This window comes from Ictidomys tridecemlineatus, chromosome 9, assembly GCF_052094955.1.
Source record: "Ictidomys tridecemlineatus isolate mIctTri1 chromosome 9, mIctTri1.hap1, whole genome shotgun sequence".
Classification (NCBI taxonomy): Eukaryota; Metazoa; Chordata; class Mammalia; order Rodentia; family Sciuridae; genus Ictidomys; species Ictidomys tridecemlineatus.
Genome location: NC_135485.1, coordinates 27613931 through 27627810, shown reverse-complemented (window position 1 = coordinate 27627810; position 13880 = coordinate 27613931).

Sequence of the window (13880 nt, the reverse complement as noted above, 5' to 3'; positions counted from 1 at the left end):
AACCCACAAGGGGCCGTAAACTATTTTCCATCCTTTCACCTTACTCTATGCAGCAGTGATGACTCTGTTGCCTCTTGTTGACTTGTGTTTTGACTTAGCAATCCCTGAGGAGTCTCAAGGGCTCCAAGTGGGAAATGATAATTATCCTCCAGTGAATGATGCCTGCCTGAGACTATCATTCTTATGGATGGTTTATATTTCCTATGTTTGATCTCACTCCCTCTATTTCCAAAGCTTCTATCTGCCTAACTAATATCTGTCCATTTTTAGAGCAAAGTCTGACCTCATGTCCTCAGTGCACATTTTCTTGACACTGGAACTTAGTTAAGTCCCTTTGTTGTATGACCAGGGCAACTGTATGTCTCCTTTTGCTATCATTAACATTTCAAATAATAAAAAAAAAAAACTACTTTGGAAATTGTCTTCAATGTCTGTCTTTCCATCAAGAGAATAAGTCTTTGTTGTAGGACATTGCATGTGTCCTGTTAACCATTGTATTCCACATACTTGGCAGTATAGGGCAACTGCTAAGTTTCAAATACTATTGAACACATCAACAAATAAGGAGATATAATTAGGAGAATTGGCAAGGCTCAAATTGTGGAAGGCCTTTGAATTGATGCTAAGGAATTTTTTTTTCAGAGAAAATGATGATGTTCACATTTGTAAAAGTAACTTAAAGTTTAAACAAATGTTTGGGTGTGAAAGAGTGGGACCAAGTAATAAGCCACAACTCCCTCTACCTCAAGGTCTGAGTTCCAAATCAGTTTGAGACAGACACTGAAATATAGCACCCACTTGTTTGATCTCTGTGCATACAGTGGTTCAAGTTCTCCTTTTCATCTTCATCATTATTGCCTGTTTCCTATAACATTAAACTTTCCTAAGGAAACCTCTTCCAGCTTACCCAACTATTTTCCTTCTTTGCATGTGAGAGTCCCTCCATTGATCCTGTTCTAATAATACTGAGAAAACATAATTTCCCAACAACTGCAATACCTCCTTGATTTTCTAAGCAGAGCTTATTCTTAGAGACATGGCCTTTTAAACTGTTTTCTTAATTTTTACACTTTCAGTAATTTTATTGTTATCTCTCTGCTTCATTCTGGTAGGTGATAAATTCTCTTTATAATAACAACAACAACATTTTTTCCCTAAAAATTACTAAAAGCTATCACACTTCTGTGGGTAAAAGCCTTATTTCCAATCCCTGAAATCTAAAGGATGGTAAGATCTGAGTGTAACTTTTGAAGCTGTCTACTAGAGGATTGTTCTTAGGAACCTGTAGAGAAACATGTCTTTGTCCTGGAGGTAATTAAAAACCACTTGAAAGAGAAGTGATATGTGAGGCAGTTGATTTGGCATTGCTTACCTCTATCTGGTAATAACAATGTAAGCCTCCACCTTGAATGCACTGTAGCATCTTTACAATTTCAAGTTCTTCTGACCTGTATGCCTAGCCAAAATCCCAGTAAAAGTAGTAATTGAGATCCCACCTGTTTCAAAGTGAATTTCTCCTGGGACCTAAAGATTCTCTTTGCTAATTATTATTGAAGCCACTTTGCCTGCAGCACAGGTGCCCACAGAGGTCAAGGTCAAGCTGCAGAAACCGCATCAAGATGGCTGTTTCACAGGCTTACAGAGTCTTGTGCCCCAAGGTATGAAACTGCTAGGGGCCATCCTAGAGGCAAACAGACCTCAGTCTGTGATCAGCACAGTCAGGAGATGCAGTGTTCTTCCAAGTTCAAAATTCTACAGAAACTGTGTTTGCCCATTTAATGTCTACACAGCTGTCTACGTAGTATAAGTTAGAATCATTTCCATAACTGGAAAATTCAGTCACTCAAGACAACAGAGTCATTGCAAATTATTAACGTTGAAACTTAAACTGATTTTACTTAAGTTAAAGCCTATAGCTATACCGCTAGGTTGTGTCAGTTATCTGTCTCCAAATTCTATTCTTTATCTTTTCTGTTTCCAACCTATGTTCCACGGTTCAAATCATAGAAGTTCTATTAAGTAAAATTCCTGTTTGTATTGTGCCTAAATTCTGACTATTTACAAGACATAAAAGTTCAACAAATAAAGATAAAAATACATCAAAGTATCGTGAAGATTTTCCATATTGGGATATGTGGCTTATGTTTTCTCCCCCTAGCCCACAAAGGTCTAGGACTTCCTCACACAGGCAGAGCCTGTTCCAATAACTTTCATGTTTTAGAAAGAACAAACTGGACAGCTCCTCGGTGCAGCTGTGGACTTCTACACACTCATGTGTATGCAGACATGCACATGTATGCATATACATGCACTCACAATGCACAAGTATATTCATGTGTGCAAAGACATGCACACTCACATAAGCAAAAAAGAGAGAAATGGAAGCTAAGCCACATGGGTGAAATATTTTACCTACTAGAAAAAATAACTCCTCCTGTCCTAGGGAGCAGTGAGTGAAATGTGGCTCAAAGCACAAGTCATATGCCCATGTGGCAGTGTGAGGGATGGGGCAGCTATGTTTCTTCCTAACCACAGAAACACTGAAAACCACGATGCGGTCCTAAGATAAATGGTCTTAGCTATCCGATGCATCAATTCTGAGAGCACTCACTAGGTTGAATTCAAGTTATTGAGTATTGACTGCTTGGTAGAGTGGAGACAAACGCAATCTTCACACAGAAACAGATAAGAGAGGTGATGGGTGTGTAAATTAGCTTGATATAATCATTCTACTATGTGTATGTACATCAAAGCATCACATTGTACCCCACAAACACATTCAATTATTACTTGCCAATTAAAGAAACTAAAAAAAATAAATTAAACAGGGGCTGGGGTTGTGGCTCAGCAGTAGAGCGCTCGTCTAGCATGGGCAAGGGCCTGGGTTTAATCCTCAGCACTACATAAAAATAAAAAAAAATAATTAAAGATATTGTATCCAACTACAACTAAAAAATAAATATTAAAAAAAACCCAAACAAATAAACAAAAAAGAAAAGCTGAAGCCTCTCTTCAGATCATGTGGGAAGCTGGTTCCAACAGACACAGTAGTCATCATCAGGTGTACATACTTCAGCTCATCAAAGGAAATCAAGTCCCCCAAAACAACAGACTCTTCAGAGAAATTGTATTAAAGTTCTTCTATAGCTACAGCGACACATCTATGGTGGCAGATCCTTTGGCTTTGATTAGAAAACCAGAGAAGGTTTTGTTGAAGTTGAAGTTAAAGGCAGGTATACCTTACTCTCAGAACTGAACTTTTCGCCCCAAGTCGTTGCTTTCTTTTATAAATCTGTCCACTAATAGAAAGATACCAGGGCTGGGGATGTGGCTCAAGCGGTAGCGCGCTCGCCTGGCATGCGTGCGGCCCGGGTTCGATCCTCAGCACCACATACCAACAAAGATGTTGTGTCCGCCGAGAACTGAAAAACAAATATTAAAAATTCTCTCTCCTCTCTCACTCTCTCTTAAAAAAAAAAAAAAGAAAGAAAGATACCCTCATGCTTTTAAATAGGAAAACTGCAACTCCATTATCTATAATTGAGAACTCACCCCACATTTTAAATTTCCTTTTCCTTTAGGTAGTTACAAGGACTTTTTTTAGGAAACACTGGACAATGAATAATTTAAACTTTTCAGATCCTCAGATAAAGATTTCATATACTTCCCCCTTTTGCAAATCTGTTTTTGTGAAGTTCTAGTGGATTTTTTTATACAATTGTTCTATTTTTAAGTGCTATTCCTGGAGGAAAATTGTTTTTCACTTTTGGAAATGTTTATTTTTATTTGTTTCCTGGCACTTGGACACAGATTGAAAAAATAATAAAGAAGGTGCTTAAACAGGCTGTGTTATGGTGTGTCCTAAATGTGTTGAAGTCTTGGTCCCCAGCAGATGACACTATGGGGAGGTGGTGGAAAGTTAGAGGTAGGATCTAGGAAGCAGGTCACTGGGAGCTGAGTCCTTGATATTGGGTTTCTGGGCATTTCCTCCCTCTGTCTCTTCCCAGCTGCTGAGAGGTGAGCAGTCTTCTCTGACAGGTGCTTCTGCCATAATGTTCTTCCTTCTCACAGGCCCCAAAACAAAAGAAACAAGTAAAAGGTTAGATGGAAGGATTGAAGGGTGAGGGCAGGTGGTTAGCAGTTGTGATTTGGACTGTTACTCTGACAGTAGGCACAGGCTGGTTTGGAAGATATGAGTTTGAGGCAGTTTTGCTCTTGTTGATTTTGTTATTGTGTATATTTTATATTTTATTTTTTTGACAACTCTTTTTCTAATCACAGAGTCCAGTACATTTTCTCCAGGGAAGTTACATGATAGGTTGGTAAGTAATGCGGGAAGGGAAAAGATTTATAGCTGGAATTGTCAGAGAGGGCATCCTAACTCTTGGGTTACCTCACTGGGGGAATGTGTGTCAAGGACAATCAGTCTCAGTACCCAATCTTTCTGACCATAGTAACGTAAGGCCCAAGAAAATCCCAAAATGTACATCTTTCCAAGAATTTTTCTACTTCACACCTCTCTTTCAGAGTTTTCTATCACTATGACAACCTACCTGAGAAAATCAACCTAAAGGAAAACTGATTTATTTTGGCTCACAGTTTTCAGAGGTTGGGTCTAGTTGGCTGACTTTGTGGTCATCATAGAGAAAGGGTGTGGCAGAGCAAAGCTGCTCACCTCCTGGCAGAGGTGAGGAGCAGAGAAGAAGAGATGGGGACAAGGTAGAGACAGAGGGGTGTGGAAGCACCTGAACAAGATACACCCTGACAGGGCGGGTGCCCAGGGACTCAACTCTTCCAAAGCGGCCCCAACTGTGAACATTTCTAACACTTCCCCTAGCTCCTCTAGCAGGGGATGAAGCCTTGAACACCTGAGCCTTTGTGGGTAATTCCAGACCCAAGTTGTGATACTGTTTTCATGGTCCTCATCATGTCCAGAAGCTTAAAGGGGTAGAGAGACTAATGCAAACATTCTGAAATAAAGCAGGAGAGAGAAAGGTGAGAATGGGAGTGTACAGTACTTGTGTAAGAAGCTTACTGATGTTCAAATCTCTTCCCTTTACATCATTCAGTTCTATGCAGTAATAAATTTCTTCATTATTTATTTTTAAGACAAGTACACAGAAAGGGCTAACTAAAAGGTGAAGCAGCAAGATCTCATAAAATAATGCTTCTCAAGATGTGTACAGACCAGCAGGAAACATATTCTTGGTTTTCATATGTTTGATATATCAGGGGAGACGAATGACAAACGTGTGTAGCTCAGCTTGCCCCCAGGAAGGAGGAGTGTTTAGAAGATTCCCCAGTCCTCAGAATCTCAATTTTCTAAAAGGGAAGGGGCTGGTTAAAGCAGGCAGTGGTTCACCATGTGTAAATTCAGGACTCTCTCAGAGCACATGTTGTGTGCAAGAAAAAGTGACTGGTTTATGTGGCAGGATGTATATATGGCCCCCCATACATTAAAAAAAAAAAGTCTGTCATACTTTGCTTTATTCTGGAAATCATGATAAACCAACCATAGACTTTTCCAAGTAGGTGAGCGACATATTCTGGTCTGTATTTGAAATAAATGATCCAATGTTGTCATGGGACAGGTAATGAGAAGAGGCTAATACTGAAAGAAATGAAGCTGCTTAGGAGGCAATTAAAATCGTTAAGGTAAAAGAATAATCTACACATGTACATGGATTGTCATTGAGGCTAGAGGAAAATAAATGTAAATTCAAAGAATATGAGGATGCAAATATTTTGCCACAGATTGAGAAAATAACCTCTTTATATCATTTGTTCTTAGGGTAGTTCAGATGTATAGTTCTAGCATGTGTTTGGAAATGTAGACTTTGTGTTTTGGATGGAGGCCAAAATAATTACCAGAGATACACACTGAGAAACATCAGCAAATAATTATTAGCTGGCTGTATGGTATTATATTTAAATTTAAAAGCATACTATATGGATAGTCAAAGTTCCTCCATTATGGTGAAATAAACTTGAGTAATGCAGTTGGTTCAGCATAATTTGAACTTGCCCAGTTGGGCAGTTACCTGCAGGTGGATTGGACTGGGCAATGGACACCAAAGTAATTGGTGTTGGGATTTGATGCATTTTCTTCCTGCCTTCTATATGGGCATGTGTAATTTGTGACTGGCTTATGTATTCATATGTATAGATATGTGTGTGTGCACTCATGGGTGTACATGTAGGATTGCTTTCTTCCAAAGTAAAATCACTTGAAATGATGTACATCAAATGATCTATTTTAAGTTATTTGATGAACTAAGATCTAAAATTCCAAAATGATGTTATAAGATAACCTTAAAGAGTGATTCCAATATGAACTATCTTTGGAAACCATCTTGAAGGCTCAGTATGCTGTTTTAAAATGCAGAAGTAGACTAACTTAACTAAAATTATGATATTTTCAAGTAGGTATTTGAAAAATCAGATTTACCATCCTCAGTCCTCTAGAGAACACTCACATAATTAGATTAGATTTTATCCCACTTGTTAATAATGTCACCAGTTAATTTTCAAGATCAAGCATCCTTTTCCATTTTTACCACTTTTAACTGATTAATCAAACACAAGTTCATATATTCCTGTTCTAGCTGGTTGCCCAAAATACTGATGTTCTAATTTTCAGAAATGGTGGCTGTTTTTGCTATTAATCTGTAGAAAATAAACTATTGCTATTCAGAGTTCCAGTAGCTTGCACAATTAGCAGTTTAATTTTAAGAAATACATTCTTCATATTCTCCATTATAAAAAGTACTTCTCTATATTATTGTTTAGCAAGAGAAAATTACATTTCTCAAATACAAGATTGTGTGTACATGTATGCTATTACAATGTACTCCATAAAGCCTTTATTCCCTATTTCATAAATCAAGTGTCAAGGATAATTTCCAAAGATCTATGAGCGAATGTGATGCATAACTAAGAGCATTATAACAATATAAATGCTGGCAAATAAATATTTATAATCCTACAAAGACTATTCATTCTTCAAGCCAGTCTAATCTGTTTCCCTGATGTAATGAAAAAGAATATACTAATATTTAGACAAGGTTCAGAGAATCACATTATCTAAAAGAGCCAAGTAATAGATTGAAAGAAATATCTGTAAGTCTCATATCATTCATGAGATTTCATTGACCAGTTGACTTTAAATTTCTAGGATAATTATTAATTTCACCAATCATAACAGAAAATAAGATGCATACCTTTTATGAAGATGCTATTGTTGAAAACATCATTGCATACACAAACCAGGGCTTCTTTAATCAACATATTGACTAAAATAGAATAGAAAATATATGTTTTAGATGTAGAATGAGAGGTTTAAAACAATCTGAGTATTGTGAATTGATAAATCTATCTATGGTAAAATACATTTGTACAATAATAATTATTAAGTGTTAATGGTCAGTGTTCTTGTCATGGAAAATTTACAACATATCAAAAGCAGGTTGTCTTCTTCATCTACTGTTTTTATTTCTGGTAGTTTGTTTTCATCAATTCCTTATTGTGAGAGTGAGCCGACAGAAAATTTCTTTACCCAATTAAAAAAATTAAGTATATACTATATACCTTATAAATAAGAAATTGGGTTGCGCATTTAATGGGCAATAGTGTTTAAAAATGTGTTTGAATGTAAGCAATAGAATCAAAATTGCAAAAAATATTGAATATAGATAAGACAATCTCTAGGCATTTTCTTTGTTCTGCCTAATTCTGTTTTTGCACACTTATTGCATACTGATGTGTGACAAGTTGCTTCAAAGTTTAGTGGTTTACAGCAACAAACATTTATTATCACCTGTTTTCTATAAGAAATCCAGGTGTGGCTGGGTGCCCTGGCTCAAGATCATTCATGTGGTTTCAGTCAAGCTGTCAATCAGAACTGCAGGTGTCTTGGGGCTCCAACTGGAGCTGGAGAATGCACTTAGAGGATTTCAGAGTTGCTTACAAGACTCAGAAAATCCAATTCTAAACTCACCCATGTGGCCTGTCTATAAGTCTTCCTTGGCAGTTGGTGTCTCCCAGGATAAGAAATCCAAAGAGAGTTAAAGAAAGACATAAATTGGAAGCTACAGTATTTTTATAACCTAATCTCAAAAGTCACTTCTGCCATGTTATATCCAGTAGAAGTGCAGCAATAATTCCTACCCAGAAACAAGGGGAAAGGAAGAAATGGAAGGAGACAAAGTATTATTTCTTATTTGTTACATCTTAGTAGCAACATGGTCAATTATTGGCTTAATATCTTTGAGTTCCCTAAAAGAGCAAGAAACCACCTCTTATTATATGGAAGTGAAGTCCAAGACCAACTCTAGGACTCATCCACATATAAAAATTTAGGTGGAGAGACTGAATCTGAGCCTATTTTTTCCACACCCTACACCCTCCCAGGTCCAGTATTCCTACCCGGAAGCTCCACTGGCTGTGGTATCCTAGCCCCACCCAAATTCCTCTGGTACAGCTTCTACTTTAGCAAACTTTAATAAATATCCCCAAACCCATGACTCCAGCCTTACTTCCCAAGGTAAAATTCCCCACCAGGCACTCTTGATAAATATTTGGCTCATACTCTAACAGCTGCTCTCAGACCTTCTTTGGCTGACTCCTGAGACTCAGGAGAGTTAGAAGGATCCAATCAACTGAGAGACATTATTTAAAAACACTTTAAAAGCTATAAAGTGCTCTAGACCTGTAGAGATCCTTAGTAGTACTTTTCTTTTGAAAGGTTTTTACAGATCCCATTAGAGTGGGCCAGAAGTGCTCTGGTGCTGTGGAGAGGTTGAAAGTAAAATCACATTTTTCCAGATGCCAAAGCAGTCATAGAAAAAGTGTTTAGCAGTGAATATTTACCTTGGCAAATATTCTGCTTTAAAAAGCAATAACATTCTTCCTTTTCATTTCAATGTGATCAATCAAATAAGGGTAAAATTAAGAAGGAATTTGCATGTGAGATAGGGATCAGAGAGGGTCTAGAATTTGATGAAATTAGGTAATGAAAGAGCAATTCCATTTTCAGTATGGATTTTTGTTTTATCCTTTTATAGGCGTGTGCCATGTGCACACTGAAATGCAGATGCATACTAATTAGTAATTAATATTCATCAACTTGTATAATAGTCCTCAACATAATGGTGATTAGCTTTCGATATTTATAGTATCATGAATAACTAGTTGGGGAAGTGTATCATTTTCATAAAAATTACATTATGTTAGGAGAATATATACGCTCATACTAGGAGAATACAATAATGTTTTTAAGCTCTGTATTTTAGGAAAGCTGAAGTAATTTGTTCGTATACCTGGCAAGTTGTCACTTCTTTAAAATTGCATGGATAGTGATTTGTTCTTTTGCAGGCATATCATCTTCTTGATTTTTTTTTTCTCATGAGAGAATTTAGTCTGTTAATGGGGATTTTAAATTCCAACTGGCCTTGTGCTAGGCTATCGAAATGCAGGCACAGGAACCAAACTCAAGGTCCTGTCTGTCCTTTCTTGGCTACTCAAAGACATAACCCCAGCAGTTTTCCTTTTCTTCCTACTATTTCCTACCATCTTGCAAGCAGGCCTTTTTTTTTTTTTTTTTCTCATTTTAGAAGCAGACACTTCCCAAAGTGTCTCTTCACTTTGGCCAATAAGCAGGATTTGACCTACTGGTCATTGTGTGGTTCTTAGCTTTTAGAACACATCACATTCCACACTAGTTTTCCTTATCATTCTTCTTAGTCTTACTCTTTGGTTACTTCTCATCTCTCTGACCTTTAAAATGTGGAATTTTCAAGGATCTTTACCAAGACATTTTCTCTTTTTCTATTTGGTGATCTCATCTAGTCTCATGGCCTTAAATTCTACCAATATGCCAACAACTTCCAATTTTATGTCCCTAACACATTTCTCTTCCCTGAACTCTACACTAATAAATTTGATTAATGACTTTATGTCTCCACTTGGAGATAAGAATTACAAACATAATATCTTTAAAATTAAATTTCTAATACTCTCCATAACAAATGCTCATTCCTGTCTTCCCTGTCCCAATAACTGGTAACTATTTTTTTTCCTTATACTTAGTCCAGAAACATTAAACTGATCCTTGATTCTAATCTTGTCACAACATATATTACTTTATGACCACACTCTGATGGATTTACCTTCAGAATCTATCCAGCACTGGATATCTTTCAACCCTTTGGGTGCTACTACCTTTGTCTAAACTACCTCATTTTTTTTTTTTTTTTTTTTTTACTCAGGGGATTGAACTCGGGGCCTTGTGCATACCAGGCAAGTACTCTACTAACTGAGCTATATCCCCATCCCTAAACCATCCTCACTTTCCACCTGAATTATATAAGCCTCCAAACTGTGTTTCTCCTCTTCAGTCTATTATCAACATGGAAACCTCTTAAAATGCCAGATCATAAACTTTCCTCCCTAAAATTCTCCAGTGGTTTTCTGTGTGACTCACTCAACATAAAAACCTAAATCTCCTAGCCCCCATCCACTCTCATATCACAGATTATTTCTCCCTCACTCCGTGACATCCTGGTTTTTAAATTTTGGGGAATTGGGGAGGGTACTTGAATTGAACCCAGGGGTGCTTCACCACTGAGCCACATCCCCAGCCTTTTTTATTTACTTATTTTTTAACATTTTTAGACAGGGTCTCATTAAGTTGCTTAGGGCTTCACTAAGCTGCTGAGGCTGGTCTCAAACCTGTGATCCTCCTTCCCCGTCCTCCCAAGTCACTGGGATTACAGGCATGTACCACTGTGCCTGGCTAAATTTTCACAAAACATTTTACTGTGCCGATTAGTGGGGTTTCCTGTGACATTTCTATATATGCATGCATCAGGAATTGATCATGTCTATACACCCTTGAGCTATCTTTGCTCCCCTCCTCACCCTGCTCCCATCCTAGTCCTAGTAATGAAAGACCCCAGCCTCAAAGCCTTAAGCTTAATGTTAAAAAAAGGAAATATATAACCTTTTGCTCTGCAGTCACAAGATGCTTCCTCCTAACGGCAACCCATGCCCCACACCCCCCATGTTGTAACCCATACGTTAACGCCCTCATGTCTAAACTCTCCCAGCAGCACATAGCCCCCTCAAGTCTTGCACAAAGCAACCACAAGATGTCCCAGACAGTTAGGAAACCACGAGATGTTCCCGAGGGGCAGACTTGAGCAAAGGAGGACAAAAATAGGAGCTCGTGGGTGGGGTCTCCAAACCCACTGTGCCCCCTGTGACCACTTTTAGGGGAGCTTGAGAGGGGGCCAATGAAATAGCTGTTACTGTGCCAAGCTGTCATGGGGGGGCCAATGAAATAACTGTTACTGTGCTAAGTTGGAATCTTGTCCCTTGCAACCTATAAAAATCCTGTAACCCTGAGCCCATGCATGCAAGCTGCCTAAGCCACGGCTGAGGTTCTGCTTTGCATCCATAGGCGCCTATGTGAATAAATTCCTCCTGCTGATTGCATCCAGTGACTCGCGTGTTCCATTCTGGGTTGGGGTCTCGGGGGTCTTTCAGTAATCCTTCTTCTACTTTCACTCAACAATCTTTTTTCTTTTCAGTTTCCACATACAAGAAGGAACAAGCAATATTTATCTTTCTGTGTCTGGTATATTTTGCTTAACATGATGACATCCCCCAGTGGTGTCCATTTTAACCATTTTACTGCAAAACATACTCCAATGTGTGTGTGTGTGTGTGTGTGTGTGTGTGTGTGTGTGTGTGTGTAAAGAAAATATGTCATATGTATTTACACTTATCTTTTGTTGGGAACCTAGGTTGACTCTATAGCATAGTGATTGTGAATAGTGCCACAATAATCATGATTGTACAGTTTAGCCCTTTTGGATGTTGACCTCATTTCCTTTGGATATATACCCAGGTTTGGCATCACTGGATTATGACAGTTTGGTCTTTTGGTTAATGGGGTAACCCCATACTGTTCCCCATCATGAACTTAGTCCTTTACATTCCCGCCAACAGTGTATGAAAGTTCCCTCTTCTCCATGTCCTCACCAGTAATTTTTTTTATCATAGCTATTTTAACTAGGGTGGGTTTCGATTTGCATTCCCCTGATGGCAAATGATATTGAGCTTTTTTCAAATATTTATTTAACATTGTTATTTCTTCTTTTGAGATATGTATGTTCAGCTCATATGCTCATTTTTTAAGTGGATTACTTGTTCCTTTGTCGTTAAGGTTGTTGATATCTTTATATATTTTGGATGTTAACCCTCTGTCAGATGAATAGCTGGAAAATATTTTATCCTGTTTCTATCTATTGGTTGTTTCATTTACTATGCAGAACTTTCTTAGTTTGATATAATTCCATTTGTCTATTTTTGCTTTTATGCTCCTGTACTTTTGGGGCCTTGTTCAAAACATTCTTGCCTTATGCATTTTATTTCTTTCCCTTGCCTAATCAATTGGTCTGCTAAAATTCTTGTACTATATTGAATAGGCGAGGTGAGAATAGACACTCTTGACTTCTTCCTAATCTTAGAGAAAATGCTTTCAGGTTTTTCCCTTCTTAGTTTGATGTGGGCTGTATTTGTCATATGTGCCCTGTATCATGTTGAGCTATACCAAATTTGTTCAGGACTTTTGTCATAAAAGACAACTGAATTTTATCAAATTATTTTTCTGCTTCTATTTGATGGTCATAAGATTTTTATATTTCATTTATATAATGTATTACATTTATTTTACTGTGGTGAACTATCCTTGCTTTCCTGAAATGAAACCAGCTTGATCATGGTATATGATTTTAATGATGTACTATTGGATTCAGTTTGGTAGTATTTTATTGATTTTTTTCATCTTTGTTCATTAGGTATATTGGTCTTCAGTATTTTGTTGTTGTTGTTGTGTCTTTGTCAGATTTTGGTACCAAGTTAATACTGACCTCATAGAATGAGTTTGCAAGACTCTTCTTTGATCAGTTAAGTATGGTCTCACCTCACCTTTATATTTTCAGTTGTCTCCATCTGACATGCTTCTCTTTCAGATATCTTCGTGATGTACCCTTTTCACCAATTTAAATAATCAACAAGTAAATTTTGGCTTTCTGGCCATTCCAATTCATATTCTATCCCTATAGTACTTCCTATTTCTATGTTGCTGCTTTAGTTTTCCTTATAACATTTACCACCTTTTAACATACCATTTACTACTTGACTTTGTTTCTTCATTATCATACTGTACTTTTACATAAGTTCCTTAAGAACAGGAATTTTTGTTTGTGTGGCTCATTGTTATATATATCCAGTGCTTGGGACACAGTAAGTGCCAAAAATATGTGTATTTTGAAGGAAAATTTGGAAGAGTAAAAAAACTTAAATCTTGTTGTGAAAATAAAGTTAACACTCAAGAAATGAAACAGAAATGGCAAAAGATCGTATGGAATAATGACAATAAAGATGAGAAGAAAATGAAATTTAAAGTTCTCAAAGACTTGATGAACATCATAGGGGAGATCTGGGCATTTTGTATAAAGGATACCCATGATACAAAAAGAAAATGGATCATCTGATTCATGAGCTCTAAAAACACGAATCTAAAATTCCACATGAAGGTGAGACCATGCACTACTTGTCTTTCTGTGCCTGCCCTATTTAACTTAACATAATCTCCTCCCATGTTATCACAAAGTACAGAATTTCATTCTTTTATAAAGATGAACAATATTCCCTTGTATTTATTTAAAACATTTTCTTCATTCATTTGTCAATGGATACAGTTTGCTTTCCAATATGGCTATTGTGAACAATAATTCAATAAATGTGGGAGTGCAAATATCTCTTTGACATACTGATTTGACCTTTTTTGGATGCATATCCAGACATAGATTGCA